A 22,999-nucleotide genomic window follows, 5' to 3' on the forward strand; every position below is an offset into this window, starting at 1 on the left:
CAAGTACACAGGCTATCATCCTACAGAGACTAACAATTGCACAATGTTTGTCTTGCACCAGGCAGGGTTTCTACATACTTAATAGTTAGGCAGTGGATAGAGAATGTACTGGGGTTCAAAGACCCCAATGTTAATATACTTTATCAGAGATGCAAATAGCAACTGAAAAATCTTCCAGTGACATGCAAATACTAATAATATCCCTTAATAAAGCTACTTTAAGGGAACAACAACACCCTTCCAACAATCTCAGCCATGCAAAGTAAACCTTGTTTATTGTGCAAGGTTAGCAAAGCAATATTTCTGATAATAGTTTAAACTGTTGGAATTGGCTGGCTCAATATTCTAAAAAGAATGACAAGAATCTACAGTGGAACACTGAGGGAAAAAATGGCCTGTGTGTGTGGTCAGTGCTTCCTCATCCTCTAAGGAAAAATAGCATATGTACATTGAAATATTTCACAGGTATCTAATTGTACCAGTGGATATTGTACCAGATATTTAACAGTATCTTTAAAAGGATATTGGAGGTCAAGTGTAAACACAACTGGTTAAATTTAAAACTACCAAAGAATCAGTTATTCTGAATTTTTACTACATTCCACTAACTGCCTAACCCCAGAAATGTAGCAATGATTTTTTTTTTTTTTTTTTAGGAGGTAGGTAGAAGGAAGGAAGGAAGGAAGGAAGGAGGTGGGGAGGGAGGGAGGAAATAGAAAGATTGATTCAATGACCTAAGGAAAAGTAAAACCATTTTTCTCCAATTTATTTAAATTTTTATAAGGTGTGATATTAGAGATGCTGAGGAATTTATCATATTTGGTTTGTTTCAATAAACATTTTGAGCACTTAAGATACTTCAGGTAAAGTGCTGGGCACTGGGTATAGAGATAAAAAGGCAAGAACCATTCTCTGAAGGGGTTTTGAATTTAGTGGAAACTGGAAGCATATTGCCCTCTAGGCAACCTTTAAAAAGGCATTTTACAGACATCTGAGTACAGGCCAAGAGACACTTTGAAAAATACTATGAATATTATATGTGAAAAAGTTTAATACCAAAATGAATTTTCAGTCAATATTAATATAATACACCTATGCCTGGTTCCTAATGAAGATAAACATAAAGAAAAACAATTAGAGCACAATGCACAATGATTTGAAGAAATAATTTTTAAATGATGAATCTGTAGTAGGAAAACATATCTGTATTCACTTAGTTTTTTGTAAATATATGATGCGCTGTCATAGGAGAATGTTTTTGGAAAAGCTGATCCACATTTTTCAAGCTCAGAAGCACATATCAGTGATTTGAGTCTGAGCTTAGCAATGAAGGCTCCAAGGCCTAAAAGTATAATCAATTACCAAGAAAATAATAAAAAAATAAAATAATCAGTAATGACCAAGGAAGTAAGGAAGTTTGGTATGGACTTGCTGTAGGACTTATAGAGAAAATTTTGATAAGTTAGAGGACTTTATTGTTCTAAGCCTTAAATAGTAATAAGAGACAAAATGTACTGAGCACTTACTATGTTTCAAGCTCTATGATGAGCCCTTGATATATGTCAGTCCATTTTAATCTGATGATTTATTTTTTTAAATTTTTTTATTGGAGTTCAATTTGCCAACATATAGCATATCACCCAGTGCTCATCCCATCAAGTGCCCTCTTCAGTGACCATCACACAGTCACCCCATTCCCCCACCCACCTCCCCTTCCACCACCCCTTGTTTGTTTCCTAGAGATAGGTGTCTCTCATGTTCTGTCACTCTCACTGATATTTCCCACTCATTTTTTCTCCTTTCCCCTTTATTTTCTTTCACTATATTTTATATTCCCCAAATGAATGAGACCATAAAATGTTTGTCCTCCAGTTGACTTACTTCACTCAGCATAATACCCTCCAGTTCCATCCACCTCGAAGCAAATGGTGGGTATTTGTCATTTCTAATGGCTGAGTAATATTCCATTGTATACATATACCCCTAATCTGATTATTTAGATTTTGGTTTAATAAATGCCTGTATGTAAATTCCGGTCAAAACATTTTTGCTTCCTGCCCATTGACCATAGCAAAGTCTAGACACTCAATCCTTTGAGTCAAAAGGTGGATTTGAAATTAATGAGATTCTCACAAACCTCTACATATACCTTCTTTGTTCCCCAGATCTCTCCATGAGTGGACAGACAGTGAAGCCACAGCCTCAGAGATGCTACTTGATTTTTCCTGTCCTGCTCTGATGGATCTTGTAAGAATGGAGCAAAAGCCAAAAAGTCACTTCAAATAAACTAGGACACATTCTAAGATGGTGCACTCTACTAACAAAAGAGGCATAAAGAAGGGGATATCATACTAGTGGGACTAATAATTAGAATCATCTTTCTACAAAAAAAAAAATTGAAAACAGTAGTTAAAGGTACAAAGAATACATTTCCTTTGATCTACCAATTTTCATGTCAAAGAGTTTTTTCTAGTTCCATCTAAACAGAAGTATACACAAATATGTGTGACCAATAATATTCAACAGATTGTTTATAACAGTAAAAAAATGTGGAAGCAGTCAAAATTTCCAATAATGGAACAATGAGTAATTCTATCTTAGGATAGAATAATAGGTAGCTACTTTAAATACTATTATAAATAAGGGTTTCTAAGTCTCAGAATTACTGACATTTTGGACTGCATAATTCTTTGTTGTGAGAGCTGTCCTGTGCACTGTGGTACATTCAGCAGCATCTCTAGCTTCTACCCAGTGGATGCCAGAAGCAAAAATTGTTTTCAGCTGTTACCAAATGTCCTTGGGGGGTAAAAACTGCCTGGTTGGGAATCACTGTTATAGAGCAATATTTATGGTCATGGGAAAATGTCCATAATGAGCTAAAGATGAAAGAAGGAGGCTACAAAGCACTGCGACAAATATTTCTCTTTACATACACAACACACACACACACACACACACACACACACATGCATGCATGCACGCAGAGAAAGACAAGAAGAAAAAGAGAGACCGTTTTTTTTTTAAAAGAAAACTGAAAAAAAATAAAAATAAAAATAAAAAAAAATAAAAAAGAAAACTGCAGGGACAGTCACCAAAGTATTAATAAAAATTATTTCTGGCTAGAGAGATTGTAGTCTGTCTCTCTTTCCATTCTTCAGTGTTATCTAAATTTTTGGAGTTGAAGTTTTACTCCTTTTTATAATAAGGAACAAAATGAGTAGCCTTTATAAGCATCATTATAAAGGCCTTTATTATCAATATGACAGTGTATCTGCTTCCGAAACAAAGGATTGTCACTGACTAAGGAATGCAATGTAATTAGACATTTTCCAGAAGATCCTCAGCTGCAGGGATTAAGGAAGGTCTAGAGACAACAAGAATGGGTCTTCCTTGGTGGGCATGTCCTCCTCACCAAACCAAGCCCTCAGTCTACTTGCTCAATGTTGTTTGAAATTTTAAGATTCCAGGTGGAATCAGCCCCTGGTCAATTTGCAATAAGTAAACAGAAAACTAACATTCCTGTGATGCTGTGCTTAACAAATTTACTCTCCATGAGTGTTTGTGTGTGAAGAATATGAAAAGGAAAGAAGCCATAGTTACCTATGAAACATCTGGGTGTGAAGATCACAGGCACCAGTCCATTTCCTCACATTTCCCAGGCTTCAATTTTCTCATCTGTATGCACAAACACACACACAAACAGTTCCAGAGAAATCTTTAGTTAGTAATAAAGCCACTTATTACCAGAAGTGGAAGAGGTGGGTCTGAATAATAAAGGTCCAGACTCTGACTTGAAGAAGGGGCATGGCACCCACAGTTATGCTGACAGGATTGTGCTATCCTTCATCTATCTTCTCTCTGGCACTTCAGTGTGAAGTTCTTAGATTACTGTTGAGGTGACAATGTGCTACTAATAAAGAAGAGCAAAAGTATGCACAAAGATGCAGTCAGGGACAAGACCAAACCACATATTTTCCCATTCTACCCTGCCTGGACCAAAAACCGACATACAGCTGGTCCTGCTGTAAATAAGTCTTTCTCAGAAAGGTTCTCCAGAAAGCAACCACTGCATGCAGAAAATCTATCTAAATGTAAAGCTTCAAAGTAATTTCCACAAAACAAATATTTACTCTAAAATACCTAAGTTTCTAGTGAAATAAGTTATACTAGACTGTGATGATTCTTCTCTGAGTAACTTTTAAAACCAGTATGTAGACAAAAGGGAACTCTTGTATACTATCAGTGAGAATATACATCGGTTCAGCCACTATGGAAAACTGTATGAAGATTCCTTAAAAAACTAAAAATAGGACTACCATACAATCCAGTAATTCTACTTCTGAGTAAATATGCAAAGAATTAAAATCAGACTCTTGAAGAGAAATTTGCATTCCCATGTTCACTAAAGCATTAATCACAATGGCCAAAACATGGAAGCAACTTAAATGTCCAACACAAAAATGCAAAAAAAAAAAAAAGATGGTACATTTATACAATGTATATGTTTATCCAGCCTTAAGAAGAAAGAAGTTCCACCATTTGTGACAACACAGATGAACTGGAGGACATTAGGCTAAGTGAAATAAGCCAGGCAGAAGGACAATTGCTACATGACCCCACTTATATGTGAAATCTAAAATAGTCAAACTCACAGAAGCAGTGAGTAGAATGGTAGTTGCCAGGGCCTGGAGAAAAGGACAAATGAGCAGTATTAGTAAAAGTATAAAGTTTCAGTTATACAAGATGATACGAGATGCTATATAGACCTACTGTACAGCATAATGCCTATAGTTATCAATGCTGTATTGTATGCTTAAAATTTTGATGAGTGTAGATCTTATGTTAAGTGTTATTATTACAAAATAATATAAACAAATAACTACAGTGGGAGAAAAAGAAACAACCCAGGATTCTTAGACAACATGACTGAACATTTTTCAATGTTGTCAGTTTTTTCCTTTTTAAGGACAAACTTTCTCTGGATCTCTGACTGCAAAAAAAACTATTTTTACTTATTTATATAAAGGTAAAAATATGTTTTACCCATGAGGATAATATATGTGTTTTATATCCTATGTAATTTTTAGAAAACATGCTAGAAGACTATCTTAACTACTAGATTTCTCTTGGAAGACAAACCTTGATAAACCTTAAAGATTGCTCTATAATATTCTTAGGGCAGAATTACGGACTCCTTGAGGCTAGTTCCAAATAAAGCACCTAGGAAGCTTGCCAGGGGTTCTTATAGATAATGTTAAGTGGTACAGGAAGGGGAGAATTGTGTCCCTAGGTCCACTGACCCAGCGTGAAGTGTTCTATCTACGAGGGATATATCTTTGGGTCCATTTTGCAGAAGAGAGAAAGTTCAAAGTAGGATGAAGAAAGACCAAAGCTGAGGAGACTTAGTAGAAAGAATATATTTTTCTTATAATACTGTTAGAAGTGAGGCCAAATGTTTCTCAGGGGAGCCAATTCATTAGTCTGTCCATTCTTGATGAATTCAGTATGAAGATGAACACAGAATGTTCTCCACATTTGCCAAGAGAGACAAAATATTTCCCCTGCTAAGTTTGAAGGGCAGAATTAAACTCATTAAGCATTTCTAAGATCTCACTCTATCTCATTTTGACTTTGCTTCCTTCCCTGGATAGAATGACCTTCTTGAAAGCTTCTATGTACATTGGACAAAGAGGCTGAAGGGAAGCCTAGTTTTATTCTATGGAAAATGAAGTAACCTGTTAAGAGAGAGGTTGGGAGTGGTGACTAGAACCAAGTATACCAGGAAGGCTGTAACTTTGTAGGGCTATCAGCTCCTTCTTAATTTGTTCAGAGCCTCACAACTCCTTGGGACCGGCAAGGTAAAACTGTATAGGGTGCTGGTGGCTTAGATCATGGCACACAGGATTTAAAGAAAAAAAAAAAAAACTACACACACAGAAACATATGCACCCACTAAGCAAAAGTGTAACTAACCAAGAAAACCATGTAAATATCGAAACTTTGCAAACCACAACGTGGCAGATCACATGTTGAAAGCCAATCATAGTCAAAGACTCAAAAGTCCTAAACAGGTTTTTACTTTCTTCTCTAGCATATTCTACTAGCATTCTCAGGAATGTTGCCATATGGCCAACAACATACAGCTTGCCAAATCATTCCTGAAGCAAAATAACAAAGAATTCATTAACAATAAAGTGACAAATATTGAATATGAAGATTACCCAGGACTGTAAATTCTCACAAAATTCACATATTTCACTTACGCCTACTTTCCCCATGGCCTCCCCCCCCCCCAAAAAAAAGAGAGAGAGAGAAATTAATGTCCTATAAACCAGATGTCCCAGAAAACAGGTCATCTATGCCACCAAGCATTGACCTCTGCTGAGTTTCTATCTACTACTGAAGCCTGCCTTCATGTTAGTCCATATATATTCCCCATCCTCTGCCCCGGTAGAATGTTCATCTTAAAAATCCCTTCACTTATTTTTAGCTGCTCTCATCTTTCTTCTGCTATGACATGATATTGATCTCTATGCTTTTTTTCAGCATAAAAAAATAACTTTAATTCTGCTATTTACAAGATTTAATGTTTATACTTGGCAAGACTCTCCAATCTTGGCACTTCTTAGTTCTCACTCTCAAAATCACCCTCCCTACTAAGTGATGGTAGCTGTGGCCAGCTCTGTGCATCAGTGCTGCTTCTGTGGGAATCTGCCTAAATATGGCCCACCGCCAATGTGTTTGTTTCAATAGAAAGAACTCAATTAGAAAGTTTGAAACGTTGGACATGCTAGTTAACTTTCTGAGTAACTCTACTTGAATCCTTTAAATGTATTTTAAAAAATACCACATTCTGGCTACGGTTTGGAGATAATTAATTTGCCTAGTTTCCTTTATAAGTGATAAAAATGTAGCAAGAATCTAAACAGATAGATGTTGATCTTTAGGAGTTGATTAGTCTTTAACTAAATTGGTCTGCTTCTCTGTACATGAAGATAATCAGTTTTGTGAGAATTAAATGAGATGTATCTAATGCTCCTAGCACAGGGTATGATTTCTAGCAGGCACTCAAGAATATTAACTTACATTATCTTAGTTCTTCTTCTGTATCAATTCTAATTTCTTTTCTATCTTCTCTTTTTAAGGTTTAGTCAGCTTCATTTACAGACTGTGATTCTTATCTAGAGGAGGCGTGGGCTGTCTTCTATCTTATCCTCCATGTGGTTTAGTTTTTATTATGGAATCTTTTTAATGTCAGATGTTGCTAGGCGATTTTTTCTGGTTTGATTAATTTAGTTCTAGCACAAACAAAAATATGTCCAAATGGTTTGGTCTTCACTGATGTTGCTTTTCTTCCAAAATAAATAGGTTCTACTTTTGTGTCAAAAGGCTTCTGATGTGGTTCCAGACCTTTACAGAGATGTGGCTGATCACAAACTTAGTGGTTTAAGAACTTGATCACTTATTGTTAGTGTAAATACATTGAGAATGAATAACAGTAAGTGATGAAGTACTGTAAAAAAAAATAGGGAAGAAAGAAAGACCTCTAAATTAATTAGAAGGGGAAATGTATGGGCGGCAAAAAGCAGACAAAAGTGTGACTTCTTTTTGGAATTCTTTCTCTATCTATATAGTCCATGGAAAATATGACCCTCCATCTTTAGGGAGAAACTCAGGCTATCATGTAGGCAAAGATGGAAAGAGATTATTGAAATTAACCGTTCTGATAAATAATCTCCTGAGGTTTGACAAATCCACATGATTCTGGACTAAAAATTAGCAAAGCAAAGCATGAACTGCTTTATATTACATACAAAACTGCTGGATTAAGAGTACTGACTTTAGAAGATCTTTTAATATTTAATTTTGAAATGTTTTCTGATTTCCCGATTCCAGTTACCTGAGTTTATTTACATAGGCTGTGGGAAATTGCCAGGATAATAATTTTTGGTAGGAAGGGAACACTATTCAAAGTAATAGAATTTAGAACAATTTTCTTTTATCCAAGGTTAGTTTTTTAGGTAGCTTTCTATAAGTTTCCACTCTATTTTACATTCACATGAAAACGTCAATGGACTTTATGGATTTTCCAATGATGCCAAAGATACAGAAATACCCACCATGGTGGGAAGAAGGGACACAGCAGTGTTATTAAGAATCTTTTGTTATTAATAGGAATATATAAGAGGGGAATTCAGTAAAAATGGCTGGCATCCAAGTATACAGCTAATCTTTTCTTCAGTTTAAGTTGTGGATTCTAATCAGTAGCTCAGAAGGAATGAGGTTGGTGAATCTCACAGAAGAGTTTTTGAGAAACTTTTATTACACAAAAAGCTTTTGAATAAGGAAGTGGGCCTTTAAAGGGACGGCCTCTCTCAGATATTTTACTCATTTCCAGTAAGTCCTTCTCAAAAATGAACGCAGCTTCTAACTGAACAATCACAGTATTTCAACACACCCAAAGCAAACTGGGTAGGGAGAGCTGAATTGTGATGAAAGCCTGTACTATTATGACCTTTCTCATGACCATAATTGATGGATGTGCCCCTGAAACACTTTGCAGGGCTGTTGATATATTTAGAAATGTGCCTGTGACTCATTATGCCCATAATTTGGCAGTAAATAGGGGCAGATTACCCCAGTGGCTATGGAGACAACTCATTGCCCAATGATGTGGTTCTTTCATATGTAATCACCTTTTGTAGAATGTACAGTTGTCCCCTTTTTGAAACTGTATAGGCTGGGCTCAGAGTTTCATAAGCTAAACTCTGTTTTTTTATCAATATAAATATCAAAATAATCAAGATAAAAATATTTCAACATCTACTCTGGTTATGAATGCAAATGAAAATACTAAGAAAAATCTTTTACCTAAAAACTTATACTGACCTTTGGCTTCTCCGGGATGTAGAAATGTGAAAAGAGTGTCACTTCTAGTCTATCAACTAGAAGAAGCTGGATAAACTATAAATCTTGACTTTTCTTGAGCCTAGAGAAGTAAGTTCACATGGTATCTAGCTAGCCTAAAGCCTAAAAAGAGATGGGCATCTTTAAAGAGAGAGGGAATAGAAGAATGGGCTTACTAGTGAGAACAGAAGAAAGCCAGGCCTGCCATACAAGTGGGTGAGAAACATCCAGTTAAATTTTGTAATGAATTCCTAAAATCCAAGAGTAGGCCAAATGAAAATATGGAACTCCTGTAAACTACAGATGCAAGGAGAATTTAATTCCATTTCAGTTATTCTTCTCCATGACTCTATGATTCTCCATGAATAAAACAAAGAACACATTTCTTGCCAAGGGTAGCAAGAACAAAATAAAAAGCAACAGCAGTGTACCACTTTGAGAGTGTCAAGAACGAAGAGGAACCTTCTCTGAAGTGCCAGTACACAGAGAAGGTCAATTGCTAAGGGTGGAACTTAACATTAAGAACAATGAACCAGCAAGGGACCCCACCCTAAACACAAGGTAATGCAAGAGGAATTTGTAAGCAGGGATACAGTGAATGAATGCATAGCAGCAACCAAACTCAAACCCAGCTCACTTCTGAGTAGGTTGACCTACCATCCCACAATAATAACCTAGGAGAACATAGATAAACCCATTTCCAAGCATAAATACTAATTATTTCACTCTCTACTATTCTATACATGATATGCACGATTCAGTGTAAACTTATAAGACATAGAAAAAGTAAGGACAAAACAACCCACTGATATGAGGAAAAGCAATCAACAGAACCAGAGATGACCCATATGTTGGGCCATAATATAGTGAATTAATTTAAAAACACTATAATAAACATATTAAAGACTCTATCAGGAAAGGTGGTCAACATGCATAAACAAATATTGAATTTCAGTGGGTATATGAAAACTATAAGAAGGATCAAATGGAAATGCTAGAAAGAGATTCACAGAAAGAAATATAAAAGCCCTGAATGGTCACTTATATAGACATCTTGCAGCTAAAGAAAAAACACAACAAATGTTAAGATAATTCAATAAAAATTAAACTGAGAAAGACTTAGAGAGTGAATAAAACCAATGAGAGCATCCCAGAGCTACAAGATGATATAAAATGGTCTAACATACACCAGTTGAAATCCCAAGAGAAGACACAAGAGACTGGGACAGAATAAATATTTGAAGAAATGATTGTCAGGAATTTTCCAAAAATAATGAAGGATATCCAATGTGCAGATCCCAGAGGCTCTGAGGTTTCCAAGCAGAATAAATACAATTTTTAAAAATAGACATATGTACAAGGTGTTAAAAACCAAAAAGAAAAAGAAAATCATGTAATAAGAAAGAAAAGACCACATTACATATAGAGGAACAAAGGTAAAACTGCCAACTTATCTCTCATCTGAAAGTATGAGAACAAGAAGACATGTTGAAAAGAAAATTGCAACTGAAAATTCTATATACAATGAAAGTATCCTTCAAAAATGAAGCCAAACTAAACAGTTTTTCAGATGAAGATAAACAAATTAATTACCAGTACACAAAGCATTATCAAATATAAATGTAAAAAGTTTTTAGGCAGAAAGACTATTAAGTCAGAAATTTAGATTTATACCAAGAACTAAAGATCTCTGAAAATGGTTAAAATAAAAGTAAACACAAAATATTTTTCTTCTTTTTAATATCACTAAAAGAAAATTGTCTAAAGAAAAATAGTACAAATTTATCATGTGTATATAAAATATATAACAGCAAAAATCTATAGCAACAAAAACTCAAAGGCCAGGAGGATGGAAGTCAAAGTGTAATGCTGTTGATAAGGTTCTCAAACCTACACATTAAGAGGTATAACATTATAGGAATATAGACTGTAATTAATTAGAGATGTATATTGCCAAAGCTATAGCATGAGATAAAAAACATTTTTAAATGTAGTATAAATGCAGTTCAATAATGGTGGATATATATAAAATGGAGATTTTAAAAACATTCAGGGTCATGATATCGAGTCCAGCTCAGGCTCCATACCAGCATGGAGCCTGCTTTAGATTCTCTCTCTCTTTCTCCCTCTGCCCTTCTGTGCAATACCACCCACCCCCCACTGCCCTGCTTGTATGCAGGCACACTTTCTCTCTGTTTTGAAAAGAAAAAAAAAATACTCCACCCAAAAACATGCAGAAAAAGAAGAAAAATGAAACAATGAAAAAATGAAATATAAAATAGCAAGCAAGATGACAGATTTTAATTCAACTACACGAATGATTATATTAAAGGAAAACGATCAAAACAAACTAAATAAACATCAGGTTCTTAGATTAGAAGAGAAAAAAAAAAGCAAGATGTAAATATATATTGATTACAATAAAAATCACTTTAAATTTAAAGATTCAAATAAGTTAAAGCAAAAGTATGGGGGATCCTGGGTGGTTCAGCGGTTTAGCGCCTGCCTTAGGCCCAGGGCATGATCCTGGAGTCCTGGGATCGAGTCCCACATCAGGCTCACTGCATGGAGCCTGCTCCTGCCTCTGCCTATGTCTCTCTCTCTCTCTCTCTCTCTCTCTCTGTCTCTCATGAATAAAAAAAATAAAATATTTAATAAAAACATTTTAAAAAGCAAAAGTATGGGGGATGCTGGGTAGCTCATCAGTAGAGCATTTGCCTTTGGCTCAGGGCATGATCCCGGAGTCCCAGGATCGAGTCCTACATCGGGCTATCCATGTGGAGCCTGCTTCTCCTTCTGCCTCTCTCTCTCTGTCCCTTATGAATAAATAAATAAAATCCTGAAAAAAAAAGCAAAAGTATGGGAAAGTTATGCCATACAAACACTAAGCAAAAGAAAGATGTAGTGACTCTATTAATGTCAGACAAAATGGATTTCAGAACAAGAATATTTTTAGGGTCAAAGAGTAACATTACAGTCCTAAAAGTTTATGTGCCTAACAACAAAGATTCAAAATGCAAGTGCAAAAATGTATAGACCTGAGAGTAGAAATGGACAGATCCACAATTAGAGCAGGAAATTTAAATATTCTTCTGTCTCTGTAATTGATAAAATGAGTAGCAAGAAAATCAGTGAGAATATGGAACCTGAACAAAACTAGCAACCAACCTGAGTAATTAGTATTTACAAAACAAAGCATCTAACAGCAGCATAATACCTATTCTTCTCAATTTCACAAGGAACATTCAACAAAATAGACCATATTTGGGCTCAGGAAACAATTATCAACTAATTAATAATAATTAAAATCACATGAAGTCTGTTCTATACTAAAGTAATCTAGAAAATAGTAACAAAATTGAAAATTCCCACACATTTGGAAATTAAATAGATATTATAAATAACTCATGGGTCAAAGAGAATGGCATAAGAGAATTTAAAGCATTAAATATCTGTGTAAGAAAAGAAAAAGGGGCTCAAATCAGTTATCTGGCTACTACCTTAAGAAACTAGAAAGAGTGTAAATTAAACCCAAAGCAAGTAGAAGAAAATTATAAACCTGAGAAGAGAAAAATCAGTTAAATTTTGAAAGGAAAATAATGGAACGAACCAATGAAACCAAAAGCTGGATTTTTAAAAGATGAATCAAATTAAGAAATTGTAAGCAAACTGACCAAAAAAGGGAGAGAGGAAGTGATAGAAAGACAAGGAGGAGATATCAGTAATTCAACAATTCAAAAGGAAGGGACAAACTCCTTGAAAGACTAACTGCCAACATTTACTCAAACAGACAATTTAATTATTTTTAAAAGATTTTATTTATTTATTCATGAGAGACACAGAGAGTGAGAGAGAGGCAGAGACACAGGCAGAGGGAGAAGCAGGCTCCATTCAGGGAGCCTGACGTGGGACTCAATCCCAGAACACCAGGATCACACCCTGGACCAAAGGGAGGCACTCAACCACTGAGCCACCCAGGTGTCTCCAGACAATTTAATTATTATACATCTTACGGAAATTAAATTTGTAGTTAGAAGTTTTCAACAAGAAAAACTCTAGGACCAGATGAACTGATTGGGAAGTTCTGCCAAATACTTAGGGAAGAAATAATATGAATTATACCCCAAATATCCCGAACACTAGAGAAGAAGAACATACTTTCTAACTTGTTATGAGGCCAGCATTATCTTGATACCAAAACCAGATGAAGAAATTGAAATGAATAGAAAACAACAAACCAGTATCTTTCATCCGCATAAATGGAAAAGCCCTCAACAAAACTTTAGCAAATAAAATCCAGCCCTATATACAAACTATGATAATGTATCATGACCAAGTGAGGTGATTCTAGGACTACAGAGCTGGTCCAACATTAGAAAATCAGTCAGTGTGATTCATTATATGAACAGACTTAAGAAGAAAACCATACGACTATCTCAACAGATGCAGAAAAATAATTTGGTAAAATCATCCATTAATCATGAAAATTCTCAGACATCTAGAAATAAAAGAAAATTTCCTCAGTTTGGCAAAGTACACCTACGAAAAGAGTACAGCTAAATGATACTTAATGTAGAAAGACTGAATGTTTTCCAAGACCATGAAAAAGTCAAAGATAACTACTCTTACCAATTCTATTTAACACCATACTGAAGTTGTATTTAGTGAGATAAGGAAAAATAAATAAATAAAAGGTATAAGAACTGAAACAAAAATAAATAAAGCTACTATTTACAGATAACAAAGAAAATCCTAAAAGAGTCCACAAAAACTCTAGCACGGACCCAGGCCAATATATAAATTCAATTTCATTTTGATGTACTTATAATAAACAACTGGAAGTTAAATTACTGTAGTAAAATTTTTCTAAAGTATATTTAGAATAGCACCAAAAAGCATTAAATTATGGTATATAAATCTAATAAAAGCCGATCAACATCCAAATGCTAAAAATTACAAGATCTGACGAAGGAAATGAAATAAGATCTAAATAAATGGAGATATATACCATATTCAGATAATGGAAAACCAAATATTGTTGGGGTGCTCACACTGCCTGAGTTTAGAACTTTCTTTAAAGCAGTAGTAATCAAAAAAGTATGGTATTAATTATACCAAAGGAATAAAATAAAGTCCATAATTTTACCTACACAAATATGGCCAACTAATTTTTTACTAAAGGTACAAAAGGAATTCGAATGAGAAAGATCTGTCTTTTCCACAGATGATGCCGGAAAAAGTGGATATCAATATACAAAAAAATAGTAATCCGTGACCCTTATCTTAACACTATACACAAAAATTAACTTAAAATGGATTACAGAACTCAGTGTAAAACTGCAAACAATAAAATACCTAGAGGAAAACAGGAAAGGATCTATGACTTGGGGTAGGCAGTGATCTGCACATATGAAACCAGTCATACTATTAAAAAAGGAATTGATAGGGCAGCTCCGGTGGTTTAGCGCCCCCTTCAGCCCAGGGCGTGATCCTGGAGATCCAGGCTCGGGTCCCATGTCAGGCTCCCTGCATGGAGCCTGCTTCTCCCTCTGCCTGTCTCTGCCTCTCTCTCCCTGTGTCTCTCATGAATAAATAAATAAATAAAATATCTTAAAAAAAGAAATTGATAAATTGAAATTTATCTATAATATAAATTTTTGCTCTTCAAAATACAGTGTTAAGAAAATGAAAATACAACTCAATAAAATATTTTTGAAAGACATGTTAGGTAAAGAACTTGTATCTAGAATATGTAAAGAACTCTCAAAAGTCCATAATAATAAAAAAGCAGTTTTTAAAAGTAAGTTAAATATCTGAACAAAGAAGATACGAAAATAAATGGCAAATAAGCACATGAAAATATGCTCAACATCACTGCTCATTAGGAAAGTACAAATTAAAACAATGTGATAATACTACACACTCTTGCGATAGATTAAAACATAAAAATAATTTTTTTAAAAAAAACCCACAAAACTGACAATACCGACACTGACAAGAATGAGAAGAAAATGAAGCTTCTCATGCATTGCTGGTAGAGTGCAAAATGATACAGTCACTTTGCAAAATGGTTTTGCAGTTTCTTTTGAGTTAAATATATATTTACCACATGATCCAACAATCTTTTTGATTTTTTACCCAAGGGATATAAAAACTCATACTCCCACAAAAATGTATATATAAATATTTATAGTGGCTTTATTCATAATCACCAAAAACAGAGAAAATACCCCAAATGTTGTTCCCCTGGTAAATTCACAAATAAACTGTGTTAAACCCATATAATGGAATAACACTCAAAAAGAAAAAGGAACTACTCATATGTATGACGAGAATGACTTTAAGCACAAAGGAATTTGGAACCCATTAGAACTGTTCTAGATCTTCATTTGGTAGTACACACATTTGTCAAAGCTCATAAAATACTGTACTAAAAAGGGAGAATGTCAGTTTTTACTGTATGTATAACTCCATAAAACTGACCAAACATATGCACGCACATACACAGAGGAATACCTAAAAGGCCTCTGAGACTATTTCAAGCCCAGCCAATCAATGTTAATAAACATGTTCCAGAAGATAGACCCTACACTAACAGAACAAATCTAATATAGGATGTATCCAAAGTGATAAGCACTGAACCAGTCTGACGATGATGAAGATAAAGCTAAGTTTTATTGCCTTTAGAGGCCCCCCTAAAAAATATATTCATAAGAACATTCTTATTCTTCTATTTTTTCTATTGGAATATTCTAATAGAATTTTCTAATAGAATATCTATTTTCTAATAGAAATTTTCTATTAAATAATTTATTTTCTGATTTTCTAATAGAATATCTTCTGTTTTTATTCTTTTAGAATAAAATACCCAGGTCATATAAATACAGAGAACAAAGTGATGGTTGGCAGAGGAGAGGGGTGTGGGGAGATGGGCAAAATGGGTGAAGGGGAGTAGGAGATACAGGCTACCAGTTAAGTCATTAGAATAAAGGCCACAGCATAGGGAATGTAGGCAATGGTACTGTAATAGCCTTATATGATGACAGATGGTAGCTACACTTATAAGTGAACATAAGGTGTAGAGATGTGGAATCACTATGCTGTACACTAGAAACTAATGTTAACATTGTACGCCAACTATACTCAAATTCTAAAAATCACAAATGAAATGAAATCCCCAGGTCATCCATCATTATTCGGATTGTCATTTCCATACGGCTTTGCTTTTCCCCTAATTTGCCCCACTTTTGTAGCTCACACTTAACTTCCTTGATCTTCTCTGTTCTCGGGCACTCCCCATCTGTCATCAGCAAAATTCCCATGTATCCTCAACATCCTAAGTGAATGTTCTCTGCACCTTCTTGCTGCATCTGAAATCTGGAGGCCCTTGAGGGCACTGTTCTCACCCTGCTGCTGTTTTATCTTCCAAACCTTTGTGCTACCAGACCAGGAAGTGCAGTAGTTGTAGTCACTGCTTTCAGTGTTGCTTCCGGATCATTGTTCTTTCCATCTCTAGAAAAAGCTTTCAGCAATCTAAGTCATGCCTGCGACTATAGCACTCGGTTATTTCTCCTTGTTGCAATCAACTGCAGAGATCCTCCGGACTGTTCTTCATTTGTTAAAGAGTTTAGCTTCTGCCTCACTATCTCTCTCCACTGTTGGTCTTTTCACAGTTCTTGTGATCTTCATATCCCTGCAGAAATCTCTGTTACCACAGCTTTGCAGTTCCTTGACCCACCGCGCCGACAATGATCTTGTTCTCTATGCCACTCCCTTCCCTGGTCCTACTTCCCATGACCCTTCCCCCTCTCACCATCAGCTGATGACCTTGTTTCCTATTTCACTAAAATTAGAAACAATGAGAAAAGAACTTCCTTATTCTCCATCCACTGGTCTACCCACCTAATTCCATCTTTGCCTATGTTACTCTCTCTTCACTGGTGTTTTTCCAGATAATTTACTATTCTAAGCCACCCTTCCAGTGAAAACTAGCTCAACTAGTTTTTAGCACAGTGCATGGGAACTAGTTTTTAACATGTGCTGAGGGACATCATTCTTGCAACTGACTACTATCATTGTTGGAATTAATCAACATTTCATGAACCATCTGAACATAATCAATTTTCAATTTCCTCTGCATAGATTACACACTTTATGCATTCCTTCTTTTCATTTGGACTATCTCCTTCCCCATGGTCTGCACTCCCCATGGCCTGCCAATTGAAGTAATTTTAGTGTTTCGGTGATCAGGATTAATTGCACCTGTAGATATTTAACTTTCTGGCTGCAGGGTGTACCTTGGCATCCATCCCTATGGGCCATAACAAAGCAGTAGAATATAAACAGATTCTGCACTGGGATCATTATTTAACCCTATTTACAAAGCAGGCACTTAACAACTCTCTGACCTCAGAGACTCTGTGCCCTACCCATCTCCATGGATTCCAGAATCATCCACACTCACTCTGCTTTAGCCAACAGTGCCCTGGCTTGACACACTGCTGTTATTCATCCGTGGCTGGACTCCTGCCAGATCAGTGATAACTCTGTGACAGCTAAGTAGAGTGTGTCCACTTTTCAAAACAAATTAATGAGCATTATGTCACATGAAGAAAGATAAAAATTGGAAAAACAAAAAGCATTTAACAAGTGATCTCTTCCCCTTCCAAGAACCTGCCTATCTAACGCCTTCTGTTTCTCTCAGTTTTATAGAAATTTGTGCAGCCTTGGCAGAAAGAAAAGGCCATCCCAAGAATATTTTGCAGCATACTTCCCAACTATGATTCAGGTCCCACAGACCCGAGATCTGAGACTCCCAACTTGGCATAGGGCAATGTTCTGTACCAACCACCTGTCCTCTCGCCTAGAGTATAAGCCTACTCTTCCAGATACACAAAGATGAGTTCTGTCCTGAGACAGATGGTTCTGGCAAATAGAATCAGGATGGCCCATTTATTATCAGACCACACACACTGGCATGGAAATCTGGACCCCAATGCTGGGCTATCACGGGCTCTTTTAGCAACCTGCCTTCAGACTCCTTTCCCAGGTGAGCCATTCCATCTCAGTTACTAAGCTACAGTTGTCACAATCAGTATTGCACTTTTCCTCATAAACAATATTTTCTAGACTTATCTCCACTTCTTTATTTCCTTTTTACTGCTGCCATTTCCCTTACTTTCCTCATGTATAAAGTGAGAACTCCAGAAAAACTTACTCAGCTTGCCAACTATTTTAAATATGAGATTTTTATTCTTATAAGTCAGGACTCTGAGATTCAAGTAATATGAGTAGCAAAATGTCACAAAAGCACAGACCAGTGCTCAAAAATGCACTTGGAACTCTTGCCTTGAAGTCCTCCTATTTTCATTAGACTATGCCGTTGTCAGTACGGGTGATAAAGGAAGGATTCGGTGTATTATAGTGTATGAGGTCATGGGCACTAAGATTTATAGAATTGCACTGGGCACATAGTAGATGCTTATGCTAAAAAAATTGAATTACTCTATATATTATTCTTTGATTTCCAGATTTAATCGTCTTCATTAAACATATTGCCACAATCCCTACGTTCTTGCTTCCCATCCTTGGCAAGAATGGTCTGCTGTCACATGGTAACTGCTCACATGGTCTAACCGCTCTTGACCAGGGTCTGGTTTTTGTAGGTTTCAGCACACAAAGGTCAGCCAAACCCTGTAGGAAAAATGAGATGGTGATCAAGGGATAAGCACCTCTAAGGACATTGGAGACAGCTGAGTGTGGCTTTGACATTTACAAGAGGTGGAAATATCTCTATTTAGAAAATTTCGATAAAGATACCAAAAGCTATCTATAAAGATAGCTAAAATCTTAAATTCTCACAAAGAAATGAGATTACTACAATATCCGCATAACTTAAAGGATTCAGAGAGAAAAAAATCTGCCTTCAATTTTTTTTAAACTCTGTCTTTAAATTTAGTTTATTATTAATTGAAAAGTACCAGATGTTTTGTTTTTCCTATAGAAAACCACACAATACATTGTCTTGATTAGGTAAGTTGTTTGAAGCCTTCCATTAGCGACATGAGTCAGCTGTTAGTCAGCTCTTCAGATCTCAAGGAGGTTAAGAAAAGTATTTCTAGCATTGCTGATTCATAGTTAGCAAAATAAATAACACGACTGCAGATCATGTGTATTATATTCATCCTGGCTCTCCGGGTTTGGTTCCAACAGTTCAAGGGTGGCCATCTCTGAGGTGTTAGGGTTTAGGTTCAATTCCATGCAGCAAGGATGGACCAGGAGCTCTCTAGAAGGCAGACTCCATGCCTTTCTCTCCTTTCCTTGCAACAGCCAGAGCCATTAGAACATACCCCACAGCCCAATTCAAATCCACTGGGTCCAAAGCCCTATGGAAGGATGCTGATTTCAGAGAGGAACCACAAATGCACAAGGCTTCTTACCCTAAATCCAGTGATATCTGTGAGAGATGAAGAGATGACTTATTGGCTGTACATTTCAACTTAGTTTCAAATGTGGCACTTAAACAAAAACTGATGTTTATCTGGTTCAAATTCAGAGCCAAGTTATAGTGTCAAGAGGGAGTCTTAATTTCTCAGAATATCTTTGGCCCTAGTGTGTGATTTATCAATTAGTGTACCACATTTGATGAATGCGTTTGCTCTAAGTAGGGAACAGGCCATTAAGCATTACACATCCTGAACCTTCCGGAGAGGAAAATAACTTTGATTTCTCTGCTCTTTCATAATCAAGATGAATCACAACTGATAAATAAATTTTCTGTATTGCTTAATACCTCCCAGATATCAGTATTAAGAACTTGGCAAGGCAGGTAAAAAGATTTCCATGAGCAAGAAGCAAATGAGAAAGACTTCCTCTCTGGAATGAACTCTTGGTAATTCCTGTGGGAAGCTTTCTTTTGTCCAAACATCCTTCCTCTTCCTTTGCCTTGGCCTATTCTCCATGTTTTTAAATACACCAAATATGGCTTTCTACTAAAAACTGGTAAATGGAGTTAGGGGAAAAGCCATAGCATACCCCCTCTATTGTAGCCATGTAAATAAAAAGCAAGATATATTGCATAGCCACAGAGGGACACCAAATCTTCCTTCCTCCTAACACAACTGACACAGTCATTAAAAGTGATTAAAGTCTTGGGGACCTAAACACAGTCATATCTATTTTGGTACCACTGGCTTGGTCTATCCCTGCAGCTAGAATGGAATCACCCTCTTTGTGTAAATGTTTGCTTTGTTGGAGATTGTTAAGCAGAAATTAATAGTATACATGCTTCAGGAGTATTAAATCATCCATGATAAACAACTCCTAGGCAATGTTTAGACAAGCCAAAAGTCACCCTAAGAATTGTGCACATGGACAGAACAACCCATTTGCCATCTATATAGGAGGACCACCTATAACACAAAAAGCAAAGTAGATATCTGTCAATTAACCCATTAATCTAATTAATGTGTTCTATCAGTGTAAGTGGATAACAAATTAATGACTAGACAAGCACTAAATATCTACTTTGTTTTATTTGGTGTACATACAGTTAATAAATCATAAATATGTGACAATCTTTGCCAGCAGTTCTAGAACATACTTGGAACTTCTCTGGAAATCTGCTTTGATCTTTTGTTTGAAAGCATGTGCCAATATTCTGGACCCCTGTGATATCAATTATCACCACCTCCAGGCTACTAAAGAGCTGAAACTAATCAGGTAGAAATGACACCAAGAAAAGTTTCAATATAACACAGTCATGTGTTTAGGGAACCTTTGTCTAGGTGTTCAGGAGCTCAATAAGGCAGAAAATATTTTTTGAAAATGTATACCAACACACACACAGATAAATACATATATACACATTATAGACAGAGAAAAAGAAACAAAAAAAAGACTTAGTTTTCCTTAGTCTAAATCAGGATTAAAGCATTAGTTAGAGTATTCTCAGTAAAAACTGGATATTATATTTCTTTATGGGAATCAACAAAATGAAGCAAACTTACCTGAGGGTCCTTCGAGGTTATGTCACTTTCCCCATTGTTCTGACCCAGAAACTTGGAGGATACACAATTACAAAAACAAACAAACAAACCAATTCCATGGGGCAAAAATCTTATTTTGAATAATACCTTATCTCTGACTTTGAGCTAAAAGAAAAATGTGGCTCTGGGCTGGGGTGGGGGGATTTGGGGAAAGAAAGGGGGGAGGAATTTATTCCATTTCTGTTTTCTGATTCACAAGTGTTGTTAAATATTTACCAGAAATCTGACAGCAGTTTCTTAACATTTGTTAATCATAGATAACATCATCCCATTAACAACTCAATAAACTTCTTTTAGGTTGTGCAAGGTAGGTCTCACTACCTTAACACTGCTAACCCATCCTTGTAGAATAAATATTTGTTTTCTGTTTCTCTATGCCAAGTTTTATGGGATCCTGTAATCTAAATCTCCCTTTGTAAATAAGGTATGCCCTCAAGAGGATGAGAGTGCAGAATCTAAAGCCTTGTCTGCATTCTCTCTACAGGTCCTTGAATAAAGGGTTTCATGTCTCCAGAAAAATAGACATAGGGCACTTCTGACAAGTACCCCAGCAGAAATGTCTTTGAGAAATATTTCAATGACAGTTTAAGGCTCCTTTGCACACATTTTCTCACATCTTCCAGCCTGTGTTGTTGTATCTATCAGGGCACCCAATGGCTAAAGATATTATTTTCCATTTTTCTGATTATCATTATTTCTTTGTAACAATCTTTATAGAAGTCCACTCTAATTTCTTTCCCAGAGTCTGCATTCTTATAGATCCTTATTTTCATGATTAATCTTTCCCTGAGTTAGCTGGGAAAGAACTTTGTTGATTGGTCATCCTGTGATGGTTATTTGCTGCTGCCTATACAAACACATCACTGTATGGGACTTGGGGTACAACTTCCATATGCAGAGTAGAAAGCTGCAAGCATGGAGTGACTTCTCCAACCGACCACACACACAAATAACCTTTCCCCACTTACTGGCATTAAATTTCTATATAGAGGATAAGTCATTTCACAAAAAACTCTCATAGCAAAGTATATGTAATAAGCATTGTGACTATTATTATTACTATTATTAGAAATCTACTTCTATACAATACTCTAGGAAAAGAAAAAAATTCTCACTTACATATAAATGAATGGTATCAGGTTCTTCTTGTAAATATATTTTGATAGAGGGAAGGGGAAAGAAGAGAAGATGAATTATATTTATTAAGGAAATACCATGCCACAGACTTTGTACTAGGTGCTTTACATAAATTGTCTCATTTTAATTCCTGCAGCCATGGTAAGCTATAGATAACATCACCTTTATTTTAGAGATGAATGAACTTAGTCTCAGAGGAATTAAGAAGTTTGTCCAAAGTCCCATGCCTGATAAATAGTGAGTTTGGTATTCAAATAAGTCATTTTAGAAAAACAACATTGCTCTAGGCAGGGGAGGAGAGTGTGATGTGCAATTTTAAAAACACATACTCACACATAAAATCTTAACCACTGAGGACCAGGGGTGATGAATCAAAGACCATGAAAAGCAGTCTACCTAAAATTTGAGTAAAGACAGCCTGGAAATAACCATAATATTTGGACAATTTATCCTAAGTCAGACTATACCTAACAGAATTAATCTCTGCCCTTTTCCTCCATTTTATCTAAAATTAAGAATGTGTGTGCGAGTGTGTGTGAGAAAGAGAGAGAAAGACAGAGACAGAGACAGAGAGAGACAGAAAGATGGAGGAAAGAAAGAGAAAGAACACTAGACTCTTAGTTCCTTTAAAAAGAATGAGTTGAACTCTTTTTCAAGTCTTCACACTCAGTGGTAAATATTCCAGGAAACAAAGATTCAGAATTAGAAAAACCTTAAGTGCAATAATTGTCATTTCCAGCATTTAAATCAAGACTAATCACACAGATCTCAGTGTTAGCCCATGTTCCTTCCACCTAGTTTTCCTCTCTTCTTGCCAATAGCCACTTTTTAATCTATTTCACAAAGGAGTCAGGGCACTATGGACATGAAAATTAACTTTAAAATACTTCCTGAAGCATTACCAGAAA

At 35.8% G+C, this 22,999-nt stretch overlaps 1 long non-coding RNA gene across 3 annotated transcripts in view; it reads right to left on the bottom strand.

Moving 5' to 3' along the window:
• The window catches only part of LOC140599723 (uncharacterized), a 55,931-nt gene extending 34,843 nt beyond the window's left edge, over positions 1-21,088 (bottom strand). For 2 of the 3 annotated variants that reach the window (XR_012002698.1, XR_012002696.1), the window contains exons 1-3: positions 20,916-21,088; positions 18,412-18,600; positions 3,601-3,675 (exon numbers count right to left, since the gene is read on the bottom strand). This is a non-coding gene — a long non-coding RNA (uncharacterized lncRNA). Of the gene's footprint in view, positions 1-2,137; positions 2,245-3,600; positions 3,676-18,411; positions 18,601-20,915 lie in introns of all 3 variants that reach the window. The other variant, XR_012002697.1, reaches the window with a different exon arrangement.
• Positions 21,089-22,999: the final 1,911 nt, after the last annotated feature.

The sequence above is a fragment of the Vulpes vulpes genome, chromosome 7 (assembly GCF_048418805.1).
Source record: "Vulpes vulpes isolate BD-2025 chromosome 7, VulVul3, whole genome shotgun sequence".
Classification (NCBI taxonomy): domain Eukaryota; kingdom Metazoa; phylum Chordata; class Mammalia; order Carnivora; family Canidae; genus Vulpes; species Vulpes vulpes.